Raw genomic sequence first — 7,500 nt, forward strand, 5'->3', positions numbered from 1 at the left:
ATATTTACAGCTTTAAAGGCACTTCGTGCGAATGGAAATGAACTCAATACAAACTTGATGATCAGTTCAAGCACGTCATTGTTCAAAAGTTGTTCGTTGGTGTCAGCTGTTTGCTCATCGCTTAAGTTGTCAGGCTGGTCAGGTTCCTGTTCGGCAATCAGATGAGATGCTAAGTTGTCTGGGCTTAGATTGACTATCACCTGATCTACAGAGTTGTCGTGTACAAACTTAACTACGTTAATCATTGCCTCATTAGTAAATAGTGGTACATTAGTTACTATCTGCTCATTGAGTGAGTTATTGTTCATGGATTCACGGCTGGCTCACTCGTTATCCAGTAAATTGTTGCTATGGTTGGTCAATTGGTTGTTTTCAATCGTTAAGTTATTACTTAAACTGTCGTCATTAATGAATACTTCCTCCATGAGATGAGTCTGAGGCCATGGGGACAAACCTACATAATGCTCTCCATGATTCTCCGCAAAGTGGCCTACATAGATAGTCGCCGTAGCATTACTTGAAACAGGCTGAAATGTATGTGCCGCCCCAGCACCGAATGTGGAAACAAAGTGAATGTTGTCATATTGTACAGGTTTGCCGCGGCATTGAGTGTTTGCTGATCACCATAGGTATTACTCTTTACCATATTCTGTAAGTACGATTCCCATGAATCAAACTCTGGAATGAACTGTAGCAAAGGAAAACCGTCATTGTCCAGATAGTTTTCTTGCATATATCCGATTAATTCGTCTCTCATTGTCTCTGGTGACCTGAAGATGCCAAGGCCACTTAACTGTCTAGCTATCGCAGCGAACTGGCAGCTGCCATCTCCTGGTGGATTAAACACAATATTATAACCCTGGTCTTCAATTACGTTAGCGAAGTCCACCCTTTCCATTGAGACCAGATCTTTGTTGCGATGTTGCTTTTTCTGTTGTTTCATTAGCTTTGCAGCCATCTGTTTCCTTTTTTCTTCACCCAGTGTTAACCTTGTTATGTCGTCCACCTTAGCCATTTTGACTCCTTTCTTCCTGTTAGTGGGGAAACAAAACTCACCTTGTAAGAGTGTTCTTTGAGATGTCTCTTTTTTATCACAGCTTCCACGACGTGTTGTCTCTTTTGTGCGGCTTTTATACCTCCTTTCCTCTGAAGGCGAACGTATACTTTTTCTCCGATGCTGTACTTGGAAGGAGGATTAGACTAACTGTGATTTAATCATTCTTTTATTGCATCGTTCAGTTGCAGCGCAAGCCATTTGCCTTACTGCAGAAGCACTTTTATCGCGCCGTCTCCTCTCAGCATTAGTTGGATAGCATTTGCCGGAGTTTGCCACTAGCTCTGTAATCATTGACGCTGATCTATGATAAATATGGAAAATGGATCCTCGTTTAGAATAGACTGGTACGTGGGCAGATGTTTCACCCAGTTAACGCCCTTTTGTGACATCTCTAATAAGTCAAACTCCATTTTAGCACGAAGGGATCGATGACTTCTTTCCACTTTGCCTTGTGATTGAGGGTGGTGCGGGCGACTGTGGATGGTTTTTATTTTCATCTCTTTAGTGAGCCTCTTTGCAGAACCTTTAAATTCTGTACCCTGATCGCTTTGAATCACGGCCGGAGCTCCATGTTCCATATAGATTCCTTTGAGCGCATTAGCGACATCCTTACTACTCTTGTCCTTTAAGGCTCTCAACCACACAAACCGTCTGAACACATCCATAACTGATAACACATATCGATAGGAATCTCCATTGACTTTCACAGTTCCCCGCTTACCCATATCCATTAGATCAACTTGATGTCTAATATGGACATCACGTGCCCGTATTGGTTTCAGTGTAGGCCTGTTTAAAAATCTTAGATTTCGTCGGTAGTGGCATTTGTCACGGTTAAGGATTTTTTGAATGTTATAATAAAACAAAAATAATTCACTTACTGGAAAATTATAGAGGAACGATCGACGTTTCGGCCATATCACACGGCCTTCATCAGGAATCTGCCGAGTCAGCTTGGGTCACACAAGTGTCATGTGATAGCTGACTCGGCACGTCCCGTAACGCACGGTCCCAAGTGTGCGATAGCTCGAGCCGTTGCGCCCCTTTCTTGTTAAGAGAAGGGCCCTCTACCCTTTCCCAAACAGCTTCTTTAATGCCACGTCTGACCCAGTTTTCTTCCTTGCCCAGGATCTTGACATCACGTAGATCAAACGAATGCCCCGAGCTTCGTAAATGGTCATAGACGGCAGAATTCTGTGCCTCGATGGTTCTAGGTCTTTTATCCTGTCCCATTCTCAAGCCCAGCGCCCGCTTGGTCTCTCCAACGTAGGTTTCAGTGCAGTTCTCCGAACCGCACCTTATCCCGTATATCACATGGGTGATCTTATCTTTATGGGGCTTGTCCTTGACATTTACCAACTTCTGCCTTAAAGTTTTACATGGCTTGAAAGTGGTAAAAAATCGAAGGATCTGAAGACTGACTTCATAGCATCAGAGACACCGGTCACATAGGGGATAGCTATCCGGATGTTCCGCTATCCACTAGGTCCAGTCCTCTGTTCTTGTCCCTGTCGCTGATGGTCGCGTTTCGAAGAACTTGATGCTTTCTGGAAGGCCCAGCTTGGGTAACCGCAAAGATTCAATGCCTTCCTGATGTGTTCCTTCTCTTTCTGTACTTCTTCCGGATAGCTTCAAGGGTGCGTATCACGCCTAGCTTGTGTATAAGGGGGTGATGGGAACTGAACTGGAGGTATTGATCCGTGTGTGTTGGTTTGCGATAAAAGAAATCCGTCGCTGTTGATTTTCACCAGGCAGTCGAGGAAGGGTAACAGGTTGTTGGTACATTGCTCCTGTGTAAATTTGATGTTGGCGTCCTGACTGTTCGGGTGGTCCAGGAATCTGCTGGTTTCATTTTTCTCTAAAATGACGAAAGTGTCGTCTACGTTACGAAGCCAAAGCCTTGGTCTCACGCCATTGTAACAACCAAGTGCTCTCTCTTCAAACACCTCCATGCACAGATTGGCGACAATAGGAGAAATCGGAGAACCCATAGCGCAGCCGTGAATTTGCTACGGTTCGTTCTATAGCACACTTGGGACCGTGCTTTACGGGACGTGCCGAGTCAGCTATCACGAGACACTTGCGTGACCCAAGCTGACTCGGCAGATTCCTGATGAAGGCCTTGTGATATGGCTCAAACGTCGATCGTTCGTCTATAATTTTCCAGTAAGTGAATTATTTTCGTTTTATTATACTCTCAACTAAATGACTGATACAATTCATTGTCTTGAATGTTATGTTGACTAAGCCCAACAAATCTATGTTTAAGTGAATAAACAAGCTTCCTCGCCCCCGATCCATTCATACGGTCATAGTCTTTTGCCCCAATCTTACTGATTTCAGGTTTTCGAAGAATTCGCTTTCCATTTATATAAAGAATGTCTTTTCCCTTTTGCTTTTGCACTGTAATATTTCCATTTGATCTCCAATAACGCAAGTATGCAGATTCAGTTTCCGCGTTACTCCGACTTCTGACAAGTGGTAGAGATTCCTTTTTCGCAAGTTTAACCAAAGCCTCATGAACTTCATTGGACACTGCCGAGGGATTTCTGTCTCCCCGTCCTCTGCTTTCTCGCAAAGGCGATATTTTGCTGTAGCAAAAAAATCAAGAAAAGAACAAAAAACCAAAACCAAAACAGCAACTAACTGACCCGTTGCTTGCATTTTGGGAAACAAGTTCATTCGGTTGGTTACGGCTCTCTTTCTCGAGAATAGCGACTCTACGCGAAGTTGCAGAATAACGACAGCTGTTATAACTTGTCCAGGAACTAAAAGTTGCACCGCTAAGTAATTTAACACAAATACTTATATTACCCTTTGTATTAACACGGGAAATTTTGTTTACTTCCCGTGACTGGAATCTTCTGAAATAAAATTCCTAACGGAAAGTCGGAGAAAAGCGATAACAATATTTACGTGTAAACTTTTAATAAGCAACGGTTTTTTATCCTCAAGATAGAAGAATGTTTAAGGCATAAGTGTAATAACATTTGGTCACATGTAAACGTTATAAAGAAGCTTGAAAGAATAAATCAGAACGTAATCTGGAAACAATGACATCCCGACAGACATTCAGTTAACATCACCTTGCAATCAATTTGTTTTGCTGTCCGCCTTTTCCCTTCCTCTTTTGTATTGAAATGTCTACCACGTGACCTATTTTGTGAATTTGCACTCATTTCGGTATGGTTTGAAAAAGGACACTGTGTGGTTGGAAAAAGCAGCGCTCTTTCGAATAACTGCGTTTTTCGAAAGAGCGCTGCGGCGCTTAAATATGACCGACTTTAATTGAGGGCGGCCCTCTTTCGAGTATATACGCTTTTCATAGCATTTGAGGATTTTATTACATTTGTGGTCAATTTTTTATTACATTTGAGGGCTTTATTACATTTGTGGCTTCAACAGGGCCCTTAAACAATGTTAATCATAATAAGCTCCCCGGAATGGAAGGAATTTCATTCGAAAAACAGAAGAACAGTTATAATTAGTTTCCCGCTTTTCCATAGTGTACGTTCCTATATGATCCATCGTTCAGAGGCCCTTTTCTTGTATTTTGTCAGCCCTTTAGGTGTTGGGTGAACTCAAAGGCCCTGCCCGGGGAGCTTATTATGATTAACATTGTTTAGGGCCCCTCCAGGGATTTTGGTGTTTTTTTGGCCCTTTTGGGCTCCAAAGGCATTGTTTGGAGATTTTGTTACGTAATACCCTTTCCTTTCTTCAGACTTTTGTGCCTAATACGTGCTCTTTAGTAATTGTATTTGTTTTAGCCAGCTTAGATTTTATCTTTTATCCCTTGAAATTATTGAAGGGCCGCAGCCAGGATGGAACATAGTTAAAATTTAAGAAACGATCTCTGGCTAAAATGATTAAAAAACTACGAGCTTTCGACTGTCCGAACTGCAGTCTTCGACGGGTAAAATGAATGATAAGAAATCGATGAGAAAATTTAAATAAAAACGTACATTGCAAAATGATGAGAATGTAGAAAATTTATGAATATTTGTTAAAAAGAATGTTGACCTTCGATGGAATCGCAGGCCAACGTCGTATATAAAATTCCCTGTACAAATTGTTCGTGGTGTTATATTGGGGAAACCGGCAGAGATTTCAATACGCGAAAAAAAGAACATTTAAGGAACACCAAAACTGCGGCCAAAGGTTCTAGAATTGCCAATCACGCTTGGTCCAATAACCACACCATTGATTTCGAGAATGCGTCAGTTATTGACAAAGGCACTTTTAGAACGAGAAAAACATTAGAAGCGTGGCATACCACAGTGACACCCAACGCAGATAACAATTCGTGTCCTTTACCTGGACAATACAACATTCTTTTTAACAAATATTCATAAATTTTCTACATTCTCATCATTTTGCAATGTACGTTTTTATTTAAATTTTCTCATCGATTTCTTATCATTCATTTTACCCGTCGAAGACTGCAGTTCGGGCAGTCGAAAGCTCGTAGTTTTTTAATCATTTTAGCCAGAGATCGTTTTTTAAATTTTAACCTTTATCCCTTGTTAATTGTTTTCTTTAGTGTCATTTTTTCGTTTCCTTCAGTATTTTTTGCTTCGTTAATTTAGCTTTTTTGTCTTCTACTAATTAGCACCACTTATTGTCCTTCTTTTTTGTCATCTTATACTTTTTTGACAGTTGTCACTTGTAATGACGTAATCTCTAGCACCTAAATCTTATTTAGGTTTTGTTTTTATTCAAAAGTTGTTATAACTGAAGAAGGTCTTTGATCGAAACGTCTCATTAAATTTGTAAATTTTTAAACTTTTTTTTACGTCAGAAGTTGTCCGTCCTCGCTCCTTTTTTAACTTTCTACAGGCGTTAATGTTGTATAATTGTCAGGGTTTGTCTCCTCTTCAGTTGCAAATGAGATTTTTTAACGGCTGTACACTTGAACTTATATTAAGGTACGTTACAAAATTACGTGTCAGAACTTGCGTACAATTCGAATATGAAGTATGAAATGCGCAGGAAACAAAAATAGCGCACATAGCAATAAAATAAAAGACAAAAGAACAGCGTAATTAAAAAGAAAGAGACAAATCTAAACGCTCAACTGCTTCTTAAGTATGAGATTTTCCCACTTAAGGACGTTCGCGCCAATTGTTTCTGCGCATCCTTACTGCGCACGCAAATGCACACGCCACGTCATACACGAGCGCGCGCGCTAAGTAATAAAATGAGAACTGATAGGGCAAAAGGCCATTGCTATAGCTTTGCCTGGATTTAACGGTCTTGGACGTTCGGTGACCCCTATTTTTCTTTCCAGAAACGGATTTTATTTACAATTATCTCCACTTTGTCCAAAAATGAACAAAAAATCAATGTGGGAAGTTAAAAAAATTTCAAGATTTCTGCTCACGGGACATCAAATCCTGCCATCTTGCGGCTGCAAGGCGCGTGAAACTATGGTCGCTAAATGTTAACTTGATCTTTAAGGGAACCTCACCAGTTGACTAAATTCACTTAATTAGTCCACTTAAACAATATTTGGCAGAGAAGATTTCACTTCAAAGATTTAATTGCAATGTATTTGGGTTTACACACATTTTGTCACATTTTGGGTGTTTTTCCGGACATGTTCTCTCCAAAACGAAGTCGGTGACCCCCCATTTTTTTTGCATTTCTGACATAACTAACTCATCATCTTACAGGGGTAAAAGTTTCAGAAGAAAATCAATGTTGAAAAAATTTCGCGCGAACGTCCTTAATATGCAATGCCTCTTTGATCTTAATTTGGAATTTTGAGGCGGCAGAGTCTAGGATCGTGAAACATTCTGTATTACAAGAGTCATGACAGGCCCTAGATGAGTGCAGGTGTCTGTAAACATGCGAAGACTTGTCCGTCAAGAGATGCTCACGAGCACGTGTACAAAGGTGGCGAGTGGTCTCGCCAATGTAGCTGGCATTACAGCCAGCACACGAGAATTTATAAACAACAAGCGAACGTAGTACTGAATCTTTCACGCCGAACATGTTTCTAAGTTTAAACGTACTAAAGACCAACTTAACATCTAAATCAGCTTTACAATAATGTTTGAGTAGTTGTCTTAACTTAGTCTGGGCGATTTCAGAAAACCGGCCAACATAAGGGAGTTTATAGAAGTGCGTAGAAGTTTTCCCGGAGTTGGATGAGGCGTCCCGCCCAGTCAGAGAAGGGTTCATTTTCTTAGAAAGATACCTGTGAATAATCTTCAAGTTGTCGATGACCCACGACGGAAAACAATTTTTCCGTAGTAAGAAAATAAGCTTCTTGACGTCCAGATGAAAACCAACCCAGGAATTATTGATCTTATATACTCTGTCTAGTAATGTTCTGACTAGACCCAGTTTGTTATTCAAAGGGGCGAAGCTGAAATAATTAGTGAGAAGACCAGTAAATGTCTTCTTGCGATATACACTAGTAACAACAGATGGATGACCGT

At 40.7% G+C, this 7,500-nt stretch overlaps 1 protein-coding gene across 4 annotated transcripts in view; it reads right to left on the minus strand.

The window, feature by feature from the left end:
- LOC138033801 (stimulated by retinoic acid gene 6 protein-like) overlaps positions 1-7,500 on the minus strand; it is a 108,216-nt gene that overhangs the window by 23,721 nt on the left and 76,995 nt on the right. The gene's annotated exons all lie outside the window — the stretch shown is intronic.

The sequence above is a fragment of the Montipora capricornis genome, chromosome 14, assembly GCF_036669925.1.
Source record: "Montipora capricornis isolate CH-2021 chromosome 14, ASM3666992v2, whole genome shotgun sequence".
NCBI lineage: Eukaryota > Metazoa > Cnidaria > Anthozoa > Scleractinia > Acroporidae > Montipora > Montipora capricornis.